Source organism: Mesoplodon bidens (assembly GCF_964165515.1).
Source record: "Mesoplodon bidens genome assembly, contig: HAP1_SCAFFOLD_157, whole genome shotgun sequence".
NCBI classification, from domain to species: Eukaryota; Metazoa; Chordata; class Mammalia; order Artiodactyla; family Ziphiidae; genus Mesoplodon; species Mesoplodon bidens.
In genome coordinates, this window is record NW_027671774.1 from 725,498 (window position 1) to 751,616 (window position 26,119).

At 38.4% G+C, this 26,119-nt stretch overlaps 2 pseudogenes across 2 annotated transcripts in view; both read right to left on the reverse strand.

Moving 5' to 3' along the window:
* The window catches only part of LOC308611089 (centrosomal protein of 78 kDa-like), a 727,725-nt pseudogene extending 725,297 nt beyond the window's left edge, over positions 1-2,428 (reverse strand). The window contains exons 1-2 of the transcript in view: positions 2,375-2,428; positions 1,858-2,261 (exon numbers count right to left, since the gene is read on the reverse strand). The product of the transcript in view is annotated as a centrosomal protein of 78 kDa-like (transcript). The remainder of the gene's footprint in view (positions 1-1,857; positions 2,262-2,374) is intronic.
* Positions 2,429-2,974: 546 nt separating this feature from the next.
* LOC308611090 (ferritin light chain-like) overlaps positions 2,975-26,119 on the reverse strand; it is a 42,990-nt pseudogene continuing 19,845 nt past the window's right edge. The window contains exon 3 of the transcript in view: positions 2,975-3,006. The product of the transcript in view is annotated as a ferritin light chain-like (transcript). The remainder of the gene's footprint in view (positions 3,007-26,119) is intronic.

Here is a 26,119-nt window from a genome sequence, read left to right on the forward strand (position 1 = left end):
AATCATTTCCTGTCCTAGATCTTTACACCCTTCCTCTGCTGGCTACTTTCTCACAGCTTATAAACATCCTCAAATATACCCACTTAAAAATCTCTCAGACCTATGATTCTTTGGATCTTCTTGTGGATAACCTAAGTCTCTACCATGCCTTCAAACACCTCTCCTCCCCAAAAGCCCAGATCTGAACCTTGGGCCCAGACCTGTCTACCAGGCCCCTCTAAAGCACTGAAGATGAACTAAAATCCTCTCCCCACCCCCAATACCTTCCTACGGTGCTCTGTATCTCTCAAAAAGATGCAGCTGTAAACTGTCACCCACGCTTGCTGCCCTCCCTTTTCTAACTGGTCACCAGGCCCCACCCATTCTCTCTCAGATCTGCAAAATCCAGTCCAACCTTTTATAACTTAAGTGGGAACCTTAGATTACAATTCACCCTGCACCCAATCAAGTGCCTTGCACATGGAGGTCCGGGTAAGTCTCTAAACCAGAAGTCCATCTCACTGTTCTTTAGGGTTTCCCACAGCCTTCAGGATAAACATCTAAACTTCTGACAGGACAAACAAGGCCCCGTTCTGTTGGGCCCCACTAGGTTTCCAGTATCAACTCTCATTTCTTTCCCAAACCCTGAGTTCCAGTCCTATACCTTAGTTTTGCCATATTTTCTTATATTTCTCAAACTTTGACACACACTGCTCCCTCCTGCCACCCCAGTAGCTTCTACATATCCTTAGAAAGGATGGCACCTCCTCCAAGAAGCCTACCCTGAACTTTCCCTTCCAAGATTCTGTGCTCTGCAAAGGGGAAAGGTGGGGGGGGGATACATTAGGACTTTGGCATTAACATAGACACACGACTCTATATCAAATAGATCATCAACAAGGACCTACTGCACAGCACAGGGAACTCTACTCCATAGCCTGGAACAAACTGTACGGGAAAAGAATCTGAAAAGGAATGGATACATGTATAACGGAATCACTTTACTGTACACCTGAAACTAACACAATATTGTACATCAACTATCCTCCAATATAAAATAAAAATTAAATTAAAGAAAAAAGAGATTCTGTGCTCTATAGCACCAGAACTCACTTCTTCCAGAGCACTGACTACTGTGCTTGTGTTTACTTGCTGCCCAGTAGAAGGGAAGATTACCTAGGGCAGAAGCATCCTCTCCAGCAGCCCTTGGTTCTGACAACTCATTCAAGTGCCAGGATACTTTGCACACATAACCTGCTTAATTCATTCTAAGAACCCACAGAAAGAGTGGTTATTAATGTCATTTTACAAGTGTGGGGATTGTAGTGCAAAAGAAACCTGCCCAGGCCACAGACAGCATAAGCCCTGGAATTCAAACCCTAGGCTGCCTTCACACCAGTGCTCTTTCCACTATATGATACGACTACTGAAAAACAGATTTTTTCTTTCCTGAGCCCTGTTTTAATGGAAAGGAAATGAAGCTGGGATATATCCATTTCCTAATCGCTTTGGTGTGTACCAGGCAAAGTCATTCAACAGACCAGGTAACATCTGTGCAACAATTAACGATGCTCCAAACTGTGCTAAGTGTTCTACTTTGTAGAGTCTAGAAGCATTAACACAGTGCATCCTTGTAACCGCCAGAGAGACTGGGTCCTGTTAAGCCCACGCTACAGATGAGAACACTGAGACCTTGAAGCCTTAAGGCACTCGGCCGGGGTCACCGAGCCGGCAGGAGTCCTAGGCCACACGCCCTGTCTAGTGCACGCACACCCGGTCACTGGGCACTGGTTCTAGTGCCCACCCTCCACCTTGCACCATTTAAAACCCCGCTTCTCAGTGCCCACACGAGGGGCCCTGGAAGCGGGAAGTACAAACCTGTCTCGACACGCCGTGGCTGGAAGAAGCTCTGGATACAGATCAGGGGCAGCGGGTGCTCAGGAGCGGCGCCCAGTGCACCCCGCGGAGGCGGTCGGCCTTAAGTCCAGCAGGCCCTCCTGTAGGGAAGCGCGCACGGAGGGCAGAGGCACCGAGTCCTGCAGCGCGCACAGGTCCTCAGAGCGCGGAAAGATATCGGCCACGCCGTCCCGGCGCAGCTTCACCAAGGGATCATGGCCCGAGCGCGGCCTCGGGGACGCTGGCTGCGGACATGATGCCCACACCCGCCTGGGGGCCCCGGCTCGCCTCCCGGCCCCTCGGGCGCCCACCGCCCGGCGGCTGCGGCCCCGCAGCGTGCGCAGGACCGGCGTCGCAGCCAGAAGACATAGGGCCACGGGCCCCAGCTACGCCAACCCCCCCATGCCGCGCTCCGGAGACCCCGCACGGCCTGGTGTTGGCGCACGCACCTACGCCCTCCACGCCGCAGGGCTGCCGTTTATAAGGCAGCGGGCGGGACCGTGGGGGCGGGGCTCGAGGACGTCAGCACGCTCGCCGTGCGTCGCGTCCGCATGCAGCCCTGTCTCCCATGGTGACGCGGCCTGAAGAGTAGGGGCTTGAGCTCTGAGACTAAGGCAGCGCGAAACGTTGGAGGTGTGGAGACTTTGGGGCTTCCAAAAAGCGTTTGCTGACTCATCCAAACAAAAGTGAGACCTGGTTGTATCAACGCATTTGAAAAGTAAACTCCCGTAAGTGTCTGTGCTCCCCCCGCCCAGGAGAGAGCGTGTATTCCGTGAGGGACACACGAAAGGCTGAGTGAACGTCTGCCTGTGGTCCCTTACCTGGTGCACGGGTGTGTGAATTTATGCGGAGAGCTCTTAATTTCCGTAGTTTCTGCTAACTTGACACGGTAGTTGGCAAATGGTGACGTGTTCCATGCATTCAGGACATGATCGTGGTTACTAATAATCACTTTGTTTTGTACTGACAACTCCACAGAGAATTTACTACTGAATATCCACTTTACAGAAGAGAAACTGAGGCGTAGGAAGTGAAGTGGCCGAGTAAGAGTAAGGACTCAGACAATTGGTGTTAGTAAATGAACCCTGCAAGGAGGCCGTTAGCCTGCGGTGGCTCTAGTGATGCGGCCGCCTACGTAAAGCAACCGAAATCTAAGCCTGTCAACGCCTCAGGGTGACGCACAGCGCTGAGGACAACCAGTCAGAAACCACCAACTAGGCTTTAAAGCGATAGCAAGTCAGTCATTTCCTTGCTTTGCTTCTGCCCTTTGAAACTAAAAATCTCTGCAGCTCCTGTGGCTGGAGTGCTCCTCACCACTTCCACTTTGGCGGTGCCTGAATTGAATCTATTTTTGCTCACGTAAAGTCTTCTTTTAAACATGCCTCAGTTTGTCTTTTAACATTGGCCGTAGAAGTTGGATTTGTGTCCAGTTTCTAGAACAGTGGTCGTCCTCTGGTCAGGCCTTAGGCGTTATGCATACAACGTTCCTCTTCTACCACCACCTTCTGGATGCCTCCACCCACTACCAGCTCCCGCGTATCAGATCCCCTAGACGTGGTCAGCAATGGCTTTCACATGCAGCGTGCTCACATTATAACATCGCAGACACTCCTCCGTCCTCCAGCCAGCGTGTGAAGTGAAACATTACCATTCCTGTTGAAGAGCCTGCTGTGACCACTTTCCCAAACACAGCCACTCCCCAGCTGACCCTGGGTGACCACTCTTCTGAACTTGGTCTCCATCACTGCATGGATGTCTTTCTATTTAGGCTACATTTTTAAGTATTCTTAAACCTCATATAGTATTCTACTATGTTTTCTCTTCTTACTTGCTTTTTTTAGTGTTATCTTTGCTAGGTTCATCCATGCTGACACGTAAAGATCTGTCTAGTTCATGTAGTTTCCTCACTATGTAGGATTCCCATGTAGGGAAATGCAATAATTTATATGTGCATTTTCCTGTTGATGGACATTTAAATTGTTTCCAATTTTCAGTATGATTTCTGTTGTAAAAAATTTTGTATACTTTTTAAAGGATACTTTACATTTACAGTTATTACAAAATATTGGCTATATTCCCTGTGTTGTACAATACATCTTTGAGCCTATCGTACACCCAGTAGTTGACATCTCTCACTTCCCCACCCCGTATTGCCCCCTCCTCCCCCTCCGCACTGGCAACCATTAGTTTGTTCTCTATATCTGTGACTCCCCTTCTTTTTTGTTATATTCGGTAGATTGCTGTATTTTTTAGATTCCATATATAGGTGATATCCTACAGTGTTTGTTTTTGTTTGACTTATTTCACTTACCACAATGCCCTCCAAGTCCATCTATGTTGCTGCAAATGGCAACATTTCTTTCTTTTTTAAGGCTGAGTAGTATGCCATTGGTTATATGTACCACATCTTCTTTATCCATTCATCAGTTGATGAGACTTAGGTTGCTTCCATATCTTGGTAATTGTAAATACTGATGCTCCGAACATTGGGGTGCATGTATCTTTTCAAATACATGTTTTTGAAAACACATGTTTTTGTTCTTTTTGGATTTATACCCAGCACTGGAGTTGCGAGGTCATATGGTAGTTGTAGTTTTAGTTTTTGAGAACCCTCCATACTGTTGTCCACAGTGGCTGCACCAGTTGACATTCCTACCAACGGTGTACCAGGGTTCCGTTTTCTCTAAAAATTGTACATTTTCTTCCTAGGGTTAATTGAGATGATAGTTGAATAATAACAGAAGGTCAGGCGAAGTCTAAAGAAATGTTAGAGAAGCTGGATAGAGTAGGAGAACTTCTGTTCGCTGGCGTCTGAGTGTTAGAGAGACACCAAGACATGTGGGCCAAGTTCTGGAGAGAAGGGAAACACAGACGCAAGCTTCACATTTGGTGCAGCTTTTCTCCTTGGGGCATTTGCGGATTGAAATGTTACAGCCTAGGAGCTGAAAAGCCAAAGAGTTCAAAGGACTCTAACGACAGAAGCCAAACGGCAAGAACCGTTTTCCATTGATAAACAGCATTTTAACTATGTAGAAGCAGAAAATGAAAAGAAAGAACTTTGCATTACATTTAATACAAGTTTAGGGAGATCTTTGTGGTATATTAGTGAACTTATTTGTGGAAATTTAGCCATGTACATTGTGTTGGAGAGGCACCAAGGGTTCAAGATTTCTCACAATTTGAGGACACAGTTGCCTTAAATGTAGGCATGGTGGCATCCATTTACATAACAATGACTTGGAGGATGTTGTGTTAGTCAGCTCTTGCTGTGATAATGCTTTGGAACAAATCACCCCAAACTCAGTTACATAAACAAGAATTTATTTTTCTTGGACCTATGGGTTAGCTGCAGTGGCTCTCTTTTAGACCTCTAGATGGCTAGTTTTGCTCCGTGTTTTGGGTCAGTTTGAGGTCTGTCACACACCTCTTCGTCTGGAGCCCAACTGTGAGGCCGCAGCTCCCAGGCCCTGTCTTCTCTAAAAGTTCACTGAAACATAGGTGAGCCCAACTGCACAAGCCCATTTAAGGCCTCTTCTGCTCATTTAAGGCCATCATGTCTGCTCATACTTCAGTGACCAAAACATGTCACAGATCTAAGCTGTATTTAGAATATGTGTATTTGTTTAAAGTTGGGTGCTCTCACAGAAGAATATTGCATTTTGGACAGTGTTAGCTTAGCATTTCCATCGGCATTTGCAAACGTGATAAACGTCGTGTGCACTTTTTCACCTTTGAGAACTTTTTGAAATTGTGGGACAATTTCTATGGGGAAAGAGGAAGGTAAGTTTTAGAACTCAACTCTAGTTATGGCAGTGTTGGGAGAAGAATTAATGAGATAAGGTCAATACAAATGAAAGATTTGGGATTCACATATTAATAATTAACATCAGCATTCTTCAGAACATTCCTGGAGAATTGTGATGCTTGCTTTACATGATTTCTATCATAAATCATTATAATCTGACCAAGCCACTTCAGTAAAACATACATCATACAGTACATCGCATTTTAGTTTTTCCTACCACTGCACAACTTATCATCAGGCACGAAAGGCTACATATGGTATGGTTCCATTTCTACGAAATGTCCAGCAGTGGCACATCCATACACACGGCAAATATTATACATTAGTGGTTGCCAGGGGTTTGGAACAGAGGGAAATAGGGAATGAGTCCTTAAAATGGGTGTAGGTTTCCTCTTGGGGGGATGAAAATGTTTTGCAGCTGGACAGCGGTGATAGTTGCACAACATTGTGACAGTACTAAATTCCACTGAATTGTAAAATGATCAAAATGGTGAATTTTGTGTTCTGTTCATTTTACTACACTAAAAAGGAGAAAGAATTAGGGAAAGACTTAGAGTTTGGGAAAGTAAGGTGAACTGGTCAAGAAAAAGACAGCTCTACTGTTCAGTTTTCTCTCAGCTCTCCCAGTGCATTAATCCTCAGCAAAAGGTAGCCTGAACTTGTAGATGATAGTCATTCAACAGAGTCCAGGGAAAAGTAAATAAAATAAAAGCCAACTCTTCTTCTTTAGCACATCTATGAAAGGTTAACTTCCTGCTCAGCCACATGGACATTCATGAAGACGTTTCACTTTAGGTGTCCTCTACTTCAGTACTTTACTCACAGCTCATTCACACATGTAGGCAACAGCATTCCTTAATTCGATGGACTCTGCAGTGCTGGTTGTGATCAGTCTCATGAAAAGAAAAGGGAAGGAGGAAAAAGCCTCCACATTGACTTGGTGGTCTTGACAAAATGGATGCAGAAGACAGCTTGAGTGTCAAACTGGAAACTTTTATTTTCCTTTTCCTTTGCTTTTTATCTTTCCTATCAGGTCTTCTGCCCACTTCCCACCCCCTTCTTTCAAACGGGAGAGACACAAATTAGCTGCTTTTTTGTGTTTGTGCTAAAACAACTATTGTTTTGGGTTTCTTGTTGTTTGGTGAATGTTATTGCTTTTACTGCCAAATGAGCTTTGGTGGTTGATGTAGGGGGTCTCTTGGGAACTTAACTTTTTCCAGTTTAAGTGGGAAAGCTTTTTTGTTTCAATGGGCTTTTACTGGGTGCTTCAAGGTTTGCTCTTGGCTCTTTGATGGGGGACTGGATAGCACTGTGTTTCCTTTGAGGCTCCGATAAATAAAGGATCCAATGTCCTCCTGGGCACTTTGTGTTGATTTTGCTGTGTGTCCTCTCTAATAGCCAGATGCAGATTCCAGGAAAATAACATATAAATGAATAGAAGTAATCTAATATTTTTAGAATTTGCTTTGGCCATACTCCTGGTCTTATTCTACTTGTAGCAGAGCATTAGTTATGTATATATTAACTATAATATACCAATATTAAATATTATATTGATATATAAATGTAATATACTAATATTTATATTAATGTATAACAATTATATATTATATTAATATATATTTTTGCCTAGCATATATTATATACAAAATATATGAGTAATGAAATGTATTTATATGGTTAATATGTTCATAATATTAATATGATATATCCTGTAATATTGATTATAAAACAATTATATCATAATATATAAATTATAAATATATATATTTATATATATATTATAAATATATAATTACTATTATCTGATATAATACACTATAGTTAATATATTCTATATAACACAATACATAATGTATTAGTATAAGACAATTATATTATGTAATATAAATATAATACATCTATGAAACTATATATATTTTAATTATACATTACACATACAAGTATGTATAGCTATTTATAATTTTATTTACATAGGAATCTGTTCATCATAACAATTGATGTAAAAATATGCAATATTTTCAATCAAATAGGCCTTAACCTCACTACCTACACATAACTACTTTTACAGTCGTGAACCCTGTCTAACTCATGCTTCCATATCTCTCAACCTGCTTTTCTACACATGCACATAGACACACATTTATACACTATATATATGTATACTACCAGTTTTCAGTTCAATGTGTATAACTATATAATATATATAATTATATTCCTGTGTATGTATACAAATATAAATCAAAGGTATGTGTATAGGTATGTATTTCATATGTTTATATAACTAGATCATACAAATAATGTATGTGTATATAAATACATGACTATATACATACATACACAGAAATATACTTATTTAAACAAAAGGGACCTAAATAAACATAGTTCTCTAAGAATAAAACTAGTTATGTCTCACTGTTTCAATAAGAGTGTATAGTTTTCTACTGTATGTGCTTCTATAATTGTTATGAACAATTCCCATTTGTTGAATGTTAAGTTGTTTTAATTTTTTGCCATTATTAATGAAGCTCTAAAGAATACGGTGGGCAAGATTACTTGAAAAACTCTCCTAAAGGAAAAGGGTTAGGTGTGCTAGGTTAAATGTACACAACTTATTTTTAAGTGCGTGGTTGATTTTTGAAGTATGCAGTAGAAATTTCCAGGACCCATGAAAGAAGGGTGGTACATGCATGAGAGTTATAGCTATATTAGGAGTGGATTGAAGATCTTGATAGCTTAGAACAGAAGCTGGAAATCCTGTTTTTATGGAGCCAAGTGGCAAATATTTTAGGCTTTGTAGACCAAAGAGGCAAAATTGAGGATATTATTTAGGTACTTAGGTAACCGTTTAAAACGTTACCAGTTAAAATGTGTAAATTATTCATAGCTCATAGGCCATAAAAATAGGCCTCTGTCTGGATGCCTTAGTTTAATGACACACCTGACATAGAAACTTGTTTTTAAATGACCATGACCACATGAGAGGCAGGAGGTAAGACTCCATTCCTACTAGATGGGAAGTTAGAACTAAACCTATCTATCCCTAGCTTCACCTTCAATGAAAGGGTGTGCCAGGAGAAAAAATATCTGCTGGCAAAGGGAGACTAAGACCAAATTCTCTTGGCCTCTGCTCTGGGTAGGAAACAGGTAGGAAATCTTCAGAATTCTGAACCCCAGATCTGTGTTCCCAGTGTTTGGGTTGCCAATTTATGTGCGGTCTTGCAAACAGAAGCTAAGAAATTAACTTAAAATGCTCCCAAATCGGTGGTATTCCAAACACAAAACTAAACCCTTTCTGGAGAGGTAGACCTTCAACACAGGCCTATAGCATTCCCACAGATAAAGTTTAGCTAAACATGAGCTCATGATCTAAATTTACACAATAATGAAGAAATCAGCTAGAAGTGAAGAGAATCAGCAAAAAGCAATCAATACCAGAATTAGATTCCCAAGGCCATCCATCTGATGTTGGACTAATCAGGTGCAAGGCAGAAAATATACATAAAACTAGAACTGAAACAAGGAACAAGGATGTTTTAAAAGACTGGGTAGGATCTTTAAAACATTTTTCAAGTACATGTCATTGATAAAGCTAAAAACTCGAAGGTCGTGTAATACAGCAGATTAATCATGGAGAAGAGTGAATTTATGCTGTTTTTAAAAATATGGCAGATCAGATTTTCTGCCTAATTATATAAGTAGATCTATCTTTAAAAAATACACATTATTTTAAAGACTTATTGGCTGTAAAATAAGTTAAGGGTATTTCAAAGGGCTTCTCTCCAAAGAAAAGTGAGAAGTAGCAAAACACAGAAAGTCGAGGGTAAAAAATGTCAATATATACATTGCGATAGGGTGAACTAAGCCTTAGGCTAGCAACAATGTGGACGAGCTGACCCTTAGATACTTACAACTAAGCTGGAATCTTCAAAAAGTTCAACTATTTATAACTAAAAAGATTTCTAAAAATTAATAATCAAGTGTTTTAATTGATATCAGAAGAGTAAAACAATAAACCCGGAGAACATAGAAAAATAGATAATAAATACATGAGCAGAACTTAATAAAACAGAAAAAAGTATAAAATTGAGGTGATTTAGTAAGTCAAAGGAATATTCTTTGAAAAGATTTAAAAAACACACTTTGATTAAGCAAAACAAAAACATAAGTAAATAATATACAGAAAGAATCAGGACAATGTTATAGCAGAGAGTACAAACAGAGAATATATAAAATGCCAGTAAATTTGAACATTTCTGTAAAGTGGACAATTTCCTAGCTCCTAAAGTTTACCAAAACTGACACAAGAGGAAATCTATAGCTGGAGTTCTTTCACCAGTAAAGGAATTATGTCAATAGTTTACAATCTTTCACCAAGAAAATACCAGACCCAGCCAGATCATTTGGGAGGTGTATTCTATCGAACTTCTATTAAACAGGTAACGTTAATATTAACAAAGAAAAACTTCTAGAGAAAGCGACGGAAGAATGCTCCTTTATTCATCTTATGAAGTCTATATAATCCTAATACTGAAAATAGATTAGGACTGTAAGGAAAAAGAAATGTACAGGTCAAATTTCCTTGTAAATATAAAAGCAAAAATTTTAAACTATGATATTAGCTACCCAAGTTCACTAGAGTAAGAAAAAGCATGAGCAAGTTAGGTCATCCAGTGAATGAAAAGGTAGTTTAAAGTCAAGAATATATATCAATAGATTGAAATTACCACATTTTATTTCTTTCATCTGTCTCTTTAAAAAATTGATAAGTACTTATATTGATCTCTCTTGTACTAGGCACTGTGCTAAGGCACTTACATATTTACTCCTTTAAACCTTCTATCATCCCTGTGGGAAAGTTCTATTTTGCTTCCATTTCGTAGCTAAGACTCTAACCCCCAGGAAAGTGAAGCAACATTTGTAAGTTTTTGTGGATGGTCAGTGATGGGACCAGTACAGGAACATCCAAAGTCTGTGCTTGGGAACAGTGCCACATGTTCACACTCACATTACAGATGAAAGGAAAGGAACCATGCACTTACCATATGGATTAAATCTCACATTACAGGTTAAAGGAAAGGAACCATGCACTTACATTATAGATGAATACCCCCATAACAGGTTAAAGGAAAAAGAAACATGTGCTTCTCTCAAAAGTTGTAAACAAAGCATATCCATTTCTTAATATATTTCCCAATTTCTTTTGCTTGTTTTCTGACCTTTGTAGTGCATTTTGCCATGAGGCAAATTTTAATTCTTATATAATTAAATGTATCCTTTTTTCTTTGTATCTTAGAAAGGTATTCCTCATGAATACTTTATTTCATGTCTCCCAGGTTTCTGATACTTTTACAGTTTCATTATTTTTTTAACTTTTAACTAGTTGCTGTATCTAGAATTTAGTAATGATAGCCATATTTTCCCACTTCTGTTGAATAATTTTTGCTACTGATCCAAAATGTGAATTTTATTTTAATCTCAATTCCCTTATGCTCTTGCATTTAATTTTAAGATGCTTCCTATTCCACTGGTTGTTTTGTCTGTCTAAAACAAAATGCTACCTTAATTATAATGTAATTATAATATAATAAATGTAATTAGTAAACATAATACGAAATATAATAAATAGCATATATAAAATAACAAAATATAATTTACCATATAACAAGGTCCAAGGAGAGCCAAACTATACAATCACTTGAAATAGCCCCCAAAAGATAGTTTATAAAGTTCAATATTCATTTGTAATTTAGAAGAAAGAGTAAAATAGGGATTGATGAATGCTTCCAAAATAAGAAGAAATTATATGTCTAAAAGAGAAAGAGGTAAATGATAAACTTTAGTAACACTGGCAATAAATGCAGGACAAGATGAGGATGCCTGATATAATGTTAAAGAAAAAGTATTATGTAACATTGTTTTTGCAGCACTGATGAGTTCAGTGAAAAGAGAATCTCATAGAAATGAGTATCTCGTTCTTCTTAATGTCTGTACACTTGTCCATTGCATGAACATAACAGCTTATTTAGCCAATATGTTACTGATCTGCATCTGGATTTCTAGGTTTTCATGGAATTTTATTATGCACAATTGTTTCAAACACTAGGACTTCCTCTCATGTTTATATCTTTTGAAAGAAACAATATCTCCACAGATGATTTATCTGTGCTGGCTGCTAGCTGACTTTGGGTACTTCTCAGTTCTTCCCTTTACCTTCCTTGTCAATATGAAAATGGAAGGCAAGAAGGTCTCCTGTTTAGAGGCTGTAAAGATAGATCTTGGTGATAAAGTCTTGGTGGTAAAGGCTAAAAGTATCAACCCAGAACAAACGTTTTTCCAGCTGTAACTATGTGTGATTCCCTTGGCTTGATTCCGTAGAGGATGTAAGACAACACTGTAGAATCTGCGTCAAAGTGCTTCCAGTAGGATGGGCTAAGTCAAGTATGGTGGCATATGTAATTCAAGACAAAATATAATGTCTCCTTTTCTCTCCTAGCAAAACTTGGTGGAGTGAATGTAGAAGTCACTGTATGCTTTGAATTAAAGGAACACAATAAATCTTGTTTTGGAAGGTAAGTATTCTGGTCTCTTTGTGGAGATGAATTGGAAATTGTCTAGAAGAAGGAAAATGAGGTTAACCAAAGTTAAACTCATAAATAATTGAGCATTAATTAAATAACTGTGGTCTAGGTTTGTCTTTGATCATAATTTCTCCCAATTTATAGACCTCTTTGCTACTTGATGAATCCTTGTCAGAGATGCACTTAACAATGATTATTACTTGTGTATTAGGTTTTGCCTGGGCCCTGAAGAAACTACCCTAAATTACCAGCTATGATTGTCACTTGATTTCCTCACAGAGAACAATCAGAACTCCTTGTCTTAAGTGGCTTGGAATGTGAAGCTAGTTAGTCTCTTAGATATTGTTAGAGGACCCTACAGAGCCCATTGGTGAAAGTTTGGAAAACACTGGGCTTCTTAAAATTGATTCTTGTAGTGCTTTAGGAAAGATCACTGAACCAAAAGGATAACGGTGTTTCTGGTTCTGTTGTTAGCATTCTCCATAGAAACATTGCTGAAGCTTCTGGACTCAATTTCCTTCCCCATGTGTGAATGTCACTGAAAATATCCAACTCCATTCTATCCCCATATAACTTCAGAAACTAAGCAAAATGAGGACTCAAAATTCATTTCAAATAATGAAATGAATATATAACGTAGAATGGAACTGGAAAAATACCTGGTTTAAATTCTGGAAAGTACCAACTATACAATTCTGGATAAGTTGCTTACTCTTGCTTAGTCTAATTTAATGCCCATCTCACAGGATGTTAAGATGATTAATTTAATATCTTTGTGTAACACACAGTGTTATGTAATTTCTTCTTGTTTGTCTTGTGTAAATTCATATCCTTAAGCAACTCACTGTAAACAATAGTTACTTACTTGCTTAAATTACTCTTATCTTCTATTATCACCTGAACTGTGTCCTGCTCAAGTTAATATGTGGAAGTCTTAACCCCCAATACCTCGTAATCTGACTGTATTTGGAGATAAGGCCCTTAAATAGGTAACTGAGGTCAAATGAGGTCAAATGGGTGGGCTCTAATTCAATATGACTGGTGTCCTTATAAAAAGAAAATATTAGGACACAGACATGCACAGAGAGAAGACTATGTGAAGACAAAAGGAAAACATGGCATCTACAAACCAAGAAGAGATACCTCAGAAGAAATCAATCCTGTTGACGCCTTATCTCAGATTTCTAGCCTCTACACTGAGTAAGTAAATTTACTTACTTAGTGAGTGAGTAAATTTCTGTTGTTTAACCTCCTCAGTCTCTGGTACTTTGTCATGGCAGCTCTAGGAAACTAATACAACTTTTTATGGCCTCCTTGTCTCAAGTTGAAAGTTCAATATTTGGCATCACAGCTAAGAAACAAAAATATCATCTACATTCCTTGTTGTAGTCTTTCTTCCCCATTCTCATTGCTAGTAATTTTCATATTTGGGTCTGTTTTCTGTATCTTGTAAACAGAGCATTACGCTCATTTCTAGTCTTACTGCTAACATACAGTAAATGTGCAGATACCGAATAGATTTTGGAGAAGTGCAACATATAGTTGGTACATGTGTGAAATGTGTGTATTCATATAATTTATACTGTTTCTCTATTTTCTTCCTTTGGTGTGAGCTAAGATTCTCTGCTTTTGTGACTAGCGCTCCTGAATACTAATCCCTGAATTTAAGTCACCAAAAATTGTCAATAATAATAATAATATGGGGAAAGAGAGAGTGATAGAGGGAGAAGAACAAACAATCAGGCAAGGGCAGTACTGTGAATTATTAGGGTCTTATTAATAACATTATGTTAGTCTAGAGGAAATGACCGTAAGTATCATCAGTGAGCCCAGTTGGTCTTTACTGACTGCTAGACACATCCCTGAGTTCTGTTCTTAGTCTCCAACTGTATGATGACTACTGTCTGGAAGTATTATCTGAACAACTAAAGTCACTTAATGGAAAAGGAATATGTCTTTAGAGAAGCAACAATAACTTTTCTATCTTATTAAAAAGCAATGTTGACTGTCTGGAAACCTCAGTCATATTTGTAAGCAGAAAAGCATTGGCTATTAAAAGTGGATGATGTAAAGAGATGAGCAGAAACTTTGGCGATAGGTATACCTGGATTTAATTCTCACTTCTACCACTTGGCAGCTGGATGGCCTTAGGCAAGTTTCATACCTCCCTGAAATTCACTTGATTCAGTCTGTAAAATGGCATAATAACTTATTATAGCATCCTTTTAGGAATTTTAAATCAGTTATTGAAATAAAAGTACACACTATATAGACAAGTATGGATTCCTCAATAGGTGTTTGACCTTTCACTTCTCCAGTATCCCACCCCCATGAAATAAAGAAAAATACTTTTTAAAATGTATGAATATTTCATTGTTCTAAAGTTAAAGCCATAAAAATAAAAATAATCAAATGGCCTACTATCATACCATTAGAAGAACAAAAAAATAGGTGTTCATGAGAGTTCCAAATTAGAATACAAGTTTTCATTAGGCACCTGTTTATGTATGCTATTCTGCTCTTTACAATAAATAATTAAATTTAAAAGACTTATTTCCTCACCTTTAAGACTTTATGAGTTTACAAATTACATATCAACCTATGCTAAAGTTTATACCGACCCATGCTAATGAATTCAGTACAGAAAACAAAAAACACTGCACTCAAGCAAACTACACATATATATATATTACTTAAATGCATTTATATCCTAGCATGTCTCATAAAGCATTGTGGTAACTCACCGGAATACAGACAATCAAATATAACTGCAAAAGCACTTAATATAAACAGGGCCAAGGATACATAGACAGAAGATGAAGAAAAGATGAGGGAAATGTGAACAGGAGGAAGTGTAGTTAATCGAGTTGTATGTTTTGACCTTAAGATTCTCTGTGTGGGGACTTCCCTGGTGGCACAGTGGTTGGGAATCCGCCTGCCAGTGCAGGGGACATGGGTTCGAGCCCTAGTCCGGGAAGATCCCACATGCCAGGAGCAACTAAGCCCGTGTGTCACAACTACTGAGCCTGTGCTCTAGGGCCCATGAGCCACAACTACTGAAGCCCGTGTGCCAAAACTACTGAAGCCCCAGCGCCTAGAGCCCATGCTCCACAACAAGAGATGCCACAGCAATGAGGAGCCCGCACACCACAACGAAGAGTAGCCCCCGCTCACCCCAACTAGAGACAGCCTGTGTGCAGCAACAAAGACCCAACACAGCCAAAAATAAATAATAAATTTATTTTTAAAAAAAGATTCTCTGTGGATAAAACAACATGTAAATAATTGGTTACAAAGCCACATTATTTGAAGGTGCCAGACTGCACATTAACAGTCTGACACAAAAGGACAGCACAGGAAAACTATTCAAAGGTAAAGATTTTTAAATCTTTGCAGTTTGATCCTTTTAGAGCAACTATAATGAGCTCGACACACATTTCAACACTCAACATTTTAATCACATGTTCAAAGTATGTCTCAGAGTCAATGGAAATAGCTGTTGTCTCTGTCCCTGATATCCAAAACTGATCTGTGATGTGTAAAACTCAGGAAGTATTGATATCCACTTTTTGGCATCTGAACAGGAAACAAAGTTGTTTTGCAGTGATAATAAAGAATGAAGTAAATGCAAAAGGTTACAAAAGACAAAGTACTGAGGGAATGTATTAACAAAACGAGTCAAACTAAATTCTGGTGAACTGGGGCCTACGATTTTACACACTCCATGGAAATACCCCAACCTAAATACTGGCATAGGAGGAAGCCCATCACAGTATAATCCTTTAAAATGTCCCTTTCAAGGTTGGCTCCACTCAACACTGAGTATAGGAAATCTTCCCATCAGGCAGAAACACTGGCTGCCCAATGATTGACCAAGAAATTAACACACTAATGAATAAATGATGCTAATTTATTTCTATCCCTGACAACGGAAAACAGCACACACTCTGTGTCAATGGTATGTCCTCTTTCCCACTTTTCTAAATGGTAAATTATGTTTTTCCCTTCATTGCTTTATATCATGTGTGGCAGGCATGATGGGAAATGGCTATCATGGTTCTGTTATTGATTTCTACCTTCATTTCACTGTGGCTAAAGAAGATACTTTGTATGATTTCAATTTCTTAAAAATGTATTGGTACTTGTATTGTGGCCTAACATATGGTCTTTCCCGGAGAATGTTCCATGTGTACTTGAGAAAAATGTGTATTCTGCTGTTGTTGAGTGGAGTGATCTATATATGGCTGTTAGGTTTAGTTGATTAAATGTGTTATTCAGTCCCCCTACCTCTCTACTGATCTTCTGTCTAGATGTGTTTTCCATTATTGAAAGCAAGGTATTGATCTCCACCTATTATTTTAGAACTATCTATTTCTTCCTTCAATTCTGTCAATGTTTGCTTCACATATTTGGGGGTTGTTTGGTACATATATGTTTATAGTTGTTATATCTTCTTGATAGATTGAACTTGTTATCAACATATAGTGGCCTCCTTTTCCTCTTGTGATAGTTTTTGATTTAAAGTTTATTTTGTGTGATAGTAACATAGCCATCCCAGATCTATCTTCCTTCCTTCCTTCCTTCATTCCTTCCTTCCTTTCTTTCTTTTTCTGTCTCTCTTTCCTTCTTTTTTGTTACTATTTGCATGGGATATTTTATTCTATGCTTTAACTTTCAAGTAACTTGTGTCTTTTGAAATCAAGTGAGTTTTTTGTGGACAGCATATACTTGGATTATGGTTGTTTTTAAAGTCCATTCTGCCAATGTTTATCTTTTTATTGGAGAGCTTAATCCACTTACTTTTTCAAAACTTACTGATGAGGAAGAACTTAATTCTGTCTGTTTCCTGCTTGTTTTCTGTATGTCTTATGCATTTTTTGCCCCTGATTTACTCCATTACTGACTTCTGTGCTTACCCGATTTTCTTGTGGTGAACTCTTGATTCCCTTTTCATTTCTTTTTGCATATAGTCTATTGATATTTTCTTTGTGGTTCTCAAGAAGATTCCATTTACCATTCTAAAGTTAAAACAATATAATTTCAATTGAAACCAACTTCAGTAGCACACAGAAACTCTGTTCCTCTACAGTTCCATTCCTCCTCTTTACATTATTGTTGTCACAAATTACACCTTTATACTTTGTGAGCCCAAAAACATGGATTTATGATTATTTTATGCATTTGTTTTTTCAATCATGTAAGAAATAAAAAGTAGAGTTACAAGCCAATAACACAATACTGGCTTTAGTATTTGCCCATGTATTTATCTTTACTGGAGATTTCTATTTCTTTCTACAGCTTTGAGTTGCTGTCTAGTGTCCTTTCATTTCAACCTGAAGGTTCAATTTAGCATTTCTCCTAGGGCAGTGGTAGGAAGCTGTAAAATAAACGCCCTCAGCCTTTGTTCATCTGGGAATGCGTTAATTTCTCCCTAAGTTTTGAAACCAGTTTGGCCAAATATAGAATTCTTGGTGGACAATTTTTTTTCTTTCAGCACTTTAAATATGTCTGGCCTCTTGCTTCCGTGGTTTCATATAGGAAATTAGCTCTAATCTTTCTGAGGATCCCTGCTTTGTAACAAATTTCTTTTTTCTTTCTCCTTTGGGAGAAAAGATTCTTTCTGTGTCTTTTGGCTTCTGAGAGTTTGATTGTACTGTTTCTTGCTGTGGGGTTCTTTGAGTTTCTCTTAGTCCTGAAATCAGCCAAAGATTTATAGCAACCAAACACATACTGAACCAGGGAAGAGGCAATTTGAAAATGGCAGGAAAGCTTTGTGGCATTTTTACTTGCCCTTGCCCCATCCACTGTTAGTGTAGTGATGGTCTTAAAGTGGTGGAGTCTTAATGCAGTGATAGTCTGAAAGTAGCAGCAGACCATTCCTAGTATGGGACACTCAATCCTGCTTCAGGAGGGAGCAGAAGAGACCGTACTGTCAGATTATCATGTGCATCTGTTCTAACCTGTCTGGGAGCTACCTGAAGGACTGACACAAGATGCTTATCTCTGTCTTAGCTAACTTGGAACACAGTCTGGAAAAGCAGCGGTCATTGCTCAAAAAAAGTGCAAGGTGAACTAACAAAGCACAGATGGCTGGGGCAGAAGACTGTGCATTGAAATACACTAGACCACAGAAGATGCAGGAGCCAAAGTTGGGGGAGATTCTTTGGGAAATTAGAACCTACAAAAAGTACACATGTGCCCAGAGAAATTCAGAAAGCCACATGCATACTCAAGATAAGATGCATGTTCTGAAAACACCAGAGGAGTCTCTAAGCTTTGACCATGGGTTGAGCCCTGAACTCAATGCAGGTCAGCTAAATGTTGAAGGAGTGATCCATCAATCTGCACAATGGGCAGAGGTGTGTGGTTTTGAGTGTGCATGTGGATGTGCTTGTGTATATTTGTTTTTGTTTGTTTTAGTTGCAGGAATTCAAGGAAATCTCTGTCAAAACATTAGCTAAACATGAACTAAAGGAACAGAGACTTCAGTGCGTACATACAATAAGGAAAACAGTCATTGCAAAAATAGTTTGGAAAGGTCCCTAAACAAACAGACTACTACAGCCTTCAACAATCAAAAGCCCAGAAAACCCTGGGAAAGTGGGAGAATCTGATTTCCATAGATACTACATTATAATATTTGAAAGACAAATTTTCAACCAAAAAAATCACAAGGTATACAAAGACATGGAAAAGTATGGTCCATTTAAGAAAACAAATTAATTGATGAAACCATCCCTAAGGAAGCCCAGACATTTCTCCATTGCATATTCTTGCCTCCTTTTTCATAGACTCATTGACCATAAGTGCATGGGTTTCTTTCTGGGCTCTGTATTCTGTTCCAGTAATCGATGTTTTGTGCCAGTACCACACTGTTTTGATTACTGTAGGTTTGTAGCACAGTCTGAAGCCAGGGAGCATGATTCCTCCAGTTGCGTTCTGCTTTCTCAAGACTGTTTTAACTATTCAGGATCTTTTGTGTTTCCATACAAAGTTTAAAATTATTTGTTCTAGGTCTGTGGAAAATGCCCTTGATATGTTGATACAGACTGCATTGAATCCGTAGATTTCCTTGGGTATGATGGTCATTTTAACAATATTAATTTTTCCAATCCGTGACCATGGTATATCTTTCCAGCTGTTTGTGTCATCTTTAATTTCTTGTATCAGTGTCGTATAGTTCCCTGGGTACAGGTCTTTTACCTCCTTAGGCAGATTTATTCTTATGTATTTTATTCTTTTTTACGCGATTGTAAATGGGATTGTTTCCTTAATTTCTCCTTCTGATAGTTCACTGTTAGTGTATAGAAATACAATAGATTTCTATATATAAATTTTGTATCCTGCAAATTTACCAAGTTCATTTTTGAGCTCTAATAATTTTTTGATGGTGTCTTTCAGATATTCTATGTATCATGCCATCTGCAAACAGTGACAGTTTTACTTTTTCCATTCCATTTTGGAGTCCTTTTATTTATTTACTTTCTTGCCTGATTGCTGTGGCTAGGACTTCCAAAACTACCTTCAATAAAAGTGGTGAGAGTGGGCATCCTTGTCTTGTTCTGGATCTTAGGGGAAATGCTTTCAGCTTTTCACCATTGAGTATGTTAGCTATGGGCTTGTCATATATGGCCTTTATTATGTTGAGGTATGTTCCCTCTATGCCCACTTTCTGGAGAGTTTTTACCATGAATGGATATTGAATTTTTTTCAAAAGCTTTTTCTGCATCTCTTGAGATGATCATATGGTTTTTAGTGTTCAATTTGTTACTGTGATGATGAGAGACCTAAGACAGCTACAGAGGCTAAGTGACCTTTCCTTATGGGAAAGGGTAGGTATCCTTGTTCTGCCTTCTAATTGAGTTAGTATCTGAGTAAAGAACTGCCAGGTGTCATTTAGTTCACAATACACTGCTGTGGCAATATAGAAATGAATTTGCCTAGATCATTTGACTTTTCTAAATTATAGTAAATGAATATACTGAATGAATACTTCAACTTAAGGAAATGTTCTTAAAAATATATTAATGTAGGCAGTTCAGCGGAGAATTGAAAGCAAAACAAATAACTCAGGTAAAGGGTTGAAATTAAGGTACACTCAGTTGTATCCAGTTTCCTTTTGTAAATCTCTCTTTTTAATTAGAGTGGACAATCACTGGAGAATATCTGACTTGGGGCTAAGGAAATCTAAGCCTTCTTGGCCACATTGTATTCTCTTAGGTCGTTTAATAAAGACACCAGTTGGGTTGCTGAAAAAGTAGTGGGAAAAATGAATCCCTCACATCCAAAGGGCGGCTCTTGAAAATATGTGGATTGTTGTAGTCATTTTGCTCTTCTGGCCTCAGAAGTTCTAATCTTAACCTTAGCCCTTCATGCAGAGAGACTTTTTAAACCAATTCCCACATTACTCATTATATGACTGTTGAATAAGAGAAACCCAGCTCTTTTCTTTTTTTTTTTTTTTTTTTTTTGCGGTATGCGGGCCTCTCACTGTTGTGGCCTCTCCCATTGCGGAGCACAGGCTCCGGACGCGCAGGCTGAGCGGCCATGGCTCACGGGCCCAGCCGCTCCGCGGCATGTGGGATCTTCCCGGACCGGGGCCCGAACCCGCGTCCCCTGCATCGGCAGGCGGACTCTCAAACACTGCGCCATCAGGGAAGCCCCCCAGCTCTTTTCTTATGCTTTCAACCAGTTATCTTCTTCAAAAATTTGTTTGGATTGTTATACCTTAATCTTCCCGGCAAGGGACTTATGGGAAGGTTCTTATTGTTTGAAAGTTTGGTGCCAGTATCTGCAAAGAAAGAAGAAAGTAAAGAAGGAAAGGTGTGTTTATCAATCATCCCAATAGTGAAGGTGTGTGAAAGCAACTTTTGAAAAAGTTAATCTGTCAGAGTTTAGCTGTATTATTACATTTTATTTTATTCATTGAACATAAATAATTATCAATGAATCCTTTCTAGATTTTCTAGTTTCCCAAAGTTCCCTGTATTCACATTCTAAGCTGAAAAATGGTATTTTAAGTCACTGTTCTCCACCTTATATTATTTATAATCACTCCTCATGACCTCTTCCTTCAAAGAAACGTGATCCTGAGAAGTGTCCTTTGTTTGTCTTTGTGGAATAAGTGATGGGGAGGCATCCTGGAGACCTGTGAGATGTTTAAATTGTGGCCTAATGAAACTAGGATGGAGAGTTCTGGAAAGATCTGGAAAGATGGCTGGTAGAGTGTGGCCAGATGTGGGAGAAGAGAGACGTACAGAGAGAGGGAGAGGAAATTTTCAGAGGGAGAAAATTAAACAAAGAATTCAATAAGTTTTGTTGTGTGGTGTGGGATGCAAGCCTTTCTCTCTCCCTTTCCTTCACAATCTCTTTGTTAAAGACTGTGTTTTTCATTAGTTTTACTAAGATAGGATTTGCCGTTTTGTTTGGATACTGAGAATGGACCCATGGAAACAGTTACATTTGGGTTATCTCTGACTATCTTTAATGAAGAACATAAATATCGGCCACACTATCTATGCACATGCTATCACCATGCCTTTTTTGTTCTCTGTTCATATATCTAAGTCCTCTTCTTTAAGGTCAATCTCAAATCTCATCTGAACTATACATTTATTGATAGATTCAACCCATAATGAACTGTCCCTTCTTTGTCCTCCTTATGCTCTGATTATCTATAAAAACTAATTTTTGAACTTAGAAACTGTCCAATATGATATATTATGATAATATGATATATTAGTTATTTCATCAGCATCCTCAACACAGTTATAAGCTTTTGTGGGGCTGGGATCATACATTCTGTAATTTTTCTCAGTACTTACACTTACTTTGATAAAAAGCGCATTCATTCATCTAAACATCATTTATTGAGTGTTAATTAAATGTCTCAACTCAGTAAATATTGTTTGAATAAATGCATGCATGAATGAGGGAGTATGCAATAAGTAGCCTAATGTACCGCCCAATGTGAAAAAACCAAAAACATAAACACAAAAGCAAGCCAAAAAGTGGACCAGGACTTTCTGTAAAATATCCTGCTTTTTGTTGGATGAGGCCATGAAAATCAAGATGCTCCTGAAAGGTCTTAAGAGCTGACCAAGAATAGTAAACAAATGAAATTCTCTCAGGCTTATTCAACCCTATCACTGGACACATTTATACCTCTCAGGAATGTTATTAAAATAAGAGATTAATAAAGCTTTTAGAGATGAGTTGATAAATCTCTAAATATTTAAATCTTCATTTCCTCCTAGGTTTCTCTATTTTGGGTTTCCAAAAGATTTCAAGAAACCACAGGATAATTAAAAAATTAGACATTATCTTTCTTACCTTCGTGTTTTTTGATGGCAAACACCGTTTTATTTTCTCCATAGTGCCGCCCAATTTCCACCAGTACAGTTCTTAAGTGAATTTTGCTCTGGATGGTGGGATATATGAGATGTAAATGAATTGTTTGTATATGTTTTCGAATTCTTCAAAAGGGCCTGGCCATGGAAATGCATTGAATATTACGTAAATAACTAAAGTAACTTCTTCAGAATTATTATTCTATTCTGGTTAGGATACTCTCTGCTCTGGTTTGTTAAAATTTCCCTCTAGAGTGGTTTTAATTTTGTTTCTGATAGGGTCCTAGGATTTATTGCCACACCCATCCTGCATCTGTTTTTCTTTGAATTACTCTCCTTGCAGTTTCTGATTCCTACAGGGCCTTCCAGGTTAGTGACAACCTGGCCATCACAACTCTGGGAAGGACAGGCCTACTTTTCAGAGGTGTTGATGTTTTCTGTACCTGAAGGTTTTCAAGAGATATCAGTCTTCCTCACCACCTCCCTTGGCCCTCTTAATGGACTAAGCAGTTCCTCATGAAATTTCTGTAGGATATCTGTACTAACTTCTCAATATTGTTCCATCCTGAGTCTAAATTCCTGGCCTCAAGGTAATGTTAGATTTCTAGCTCCAGCCCCTATTTACATAAGGCCTATACTAAGGAACGGAACCCATACACATCAGTCTGCTCTTATTTCTCTGGATTTAATTTCTCTGTTACTTTCTGAAACATGCAGGTGTTCCTTTCTTTCTTTTAATCTCAGCTATGTGCTTTTAACTTTTTCAAAATTGACCCAGAATTTACATGTGTCTCCAATAAGAGTACATTAAATTGAGCTTAGTCTGCTCTTCTACTGGCATATTTGATACCCAAATAATTTGCTACTTAACTGGATTCAGTTACCTGTATTTTCAGGCACCTAAAACTCACCATGTTCCAAATTTCCCCCTTTATTGTTAGTAATTTTCTTGGGAATCTGGATATCATTAGACAGAATAAAGTTAGTGAGTGGCCCAGGAATGCCTGAAATTTTGTTTGTCAGAGTGGCCAGAGAAAGTTAAGCAAAGAAGAAAACCAAATGAAAAGCAGAATCACATTATTATGGCTGAGACAAGATTCCATGCAGAGCTCTCTGTGGAGCTGGGTTGGGTCATAACTTATGCCAGAGCTCTAGGAGGGGATGACACCATCTCATGCCAAGCTCTCAGTTCTGGGCTAATGTCAACTCTGGCCCACTCTATGGAGTGGAAACTTTGGAGGAATGGCCAATGTGTTCCACGGTGTAGGAAGAGGGAAATTGTGAATGTTACTTTCTAAATTGTGGAGGAACTAACCACTGTAAATGTGCCTTGAACTATGGTGTTTAATTTGACCAGTCAGATCAATGGCTTTCCCCTTGAATGAAATGCTGCTACGTATATGAGCGGAAAAACAAAACTGGTGTAAGGAATAGATAACTAGTGGGAAGCAGCCGCATAGCACAGGGAGATCAGCTCTGTGCTTTGTGACCACCTAGAGGGGTGAGATAGGGAGGGTGGGAGGGAGGGAGATCCAAGAGGGAAGAGATATTGGGACATATGTATATGTATAACTGATTTACTTTGTTATAAAGCAGAAACTAACACACCATTGTAAAGCAATTATACTCCAATAAAGATGTTAAAAAAAAAAACCAGTATAAGGAGATGGAGAGACTGGGAGTCTTATTTTCCCAGCAATTAACTTTTCCTCGACCATGACCTTCCCTTTGAGTCTCCTAGACCTTGGGGATGATTGCAACCCCTTGGGTTGGGTGATGGCAACCCCATCTTCACTAGAACCTCTATAGTTAACTTTGATTTTTCCCACTCCGTCTATCCATCCCATGTATGCAGTCAGACATTTGATCTTGGACTTTTACTGACAAAATATCCTTGAATATAACCATTTCTTTTCACTCCCACTGCTACTGCTTTTGTCACTGCCTTAACTAGGGCTTTATCTTTAAGTCCTTTATATAAATATATAAATAAAATATACAAATAAATAAAATATAATATTAATTCTGATGATTTTAAAGTCTTTTCTTGATAAAGACTTTTCCTGATAAAGATACACAATATCTTATATAAATATTTTTGTATTATCTGTTCCTTTCTTAGAATTTTAGTCAAATGATTCTATCTCTTGGTATGTTTAGAACTTTTTGATTGAATGCTGACTATTTTATTTGGCTTTTAAAATTTTTCTCCATGGAAATGTTGTTTTGCTTCCAAATATTTTACTCTACCTGGAAGTAGCAAATCTTCAAATTACAATTTTTTAAATGCTTTCAAATATCAATACTATAGGTGTCACAAAATCTAGAAAAATGACATTTGAAAATTCACTACTGCCAGATGTGTCTCTATAAAACTTTTTCCCCACTCTTGTAGCTATATATTCTTTAACTGCCTCCTCATATGACAGTTTATGTGTTTTAGAAATAAAATTTTCAGAAATAAACTTTGTAGTTTATAGACATAGATTTCTTTTAACATGGTTGATTAGAGTTTGCTTTTAGTTATTAATAGTTTAGAAAAGTTTATTTCAGCGTCACAATTTATTATTGATAATGTCACATTAATTTTCATTGTTAACTTTGAGAAAACCTCTATGGATTACTTCCTCATAACTATTTACTATTATAAATGCATTACTGATTTCAGTACTGCTATAGGATTGTGCATTACAGGAATTCTGATAAAATACTCATTCACACCATTCCATTACACACATTATTGATGGGCTATATTCTTTTATTTATTTATTTATTTATTTATTTTTGACTGTGTTGTGTCTTCGTTGCTGTGCGCAGGCTTTCTCTAGTTGCAGCGACTGGGGGATACTCTTTGTTGCGGTGTGCAGGCTTCTTATTGCAGTGGCTTCTCTTGTTGCAGAGCACGGGCTCTAGGCACGCAAGCTTCAGTAGTTGTGGCTCGCAGGCTCAGTAGTTGTGGCTCATGGGCTCTAGAGCACAGGCTCCATAGTTGTGGCACACGGTCTTAGTTGCTCCGCGGCATGTGGGATCTTCCCGGACCAGGGCTCGAACCCGTGTCCCCTGCATTGGCAGGTGGCTTCCTAACCACTGTGCCATCAGGGAAGCGCCTGGAGTTTATTGTTTTTTTGTTTTTTTGTGTTTGCGGTATGCTGGCCTCTCACTGTTGTGGCCTCTCCCCGTTGCGGGGCACAGTCTCCGGACATGCAGGATCAGTGGCCATGGCTCACGGGCCTAGCCGCTACACGGCATTTGGGATCTTCCCGGACCGGGGCACGAATCCGTGTCCCCTGCATCGGCAGGCAGACTCTCAACCACTGCACCACCAGGGAAGCCCTGGAGTATATTCTTGACAGAAGGAAATGTCCGTTTTGACTAAGCATTGAAGAAAACTGAATCTTTGACTTATCTTTCACATGCCTGATGATTGAAATAATTTTCCACAGAATAACTTCTGGTTTTATACTTTTCAGTTCTTTTTTTCTTCTTCAAATGCACATGCTTTGAGAGCT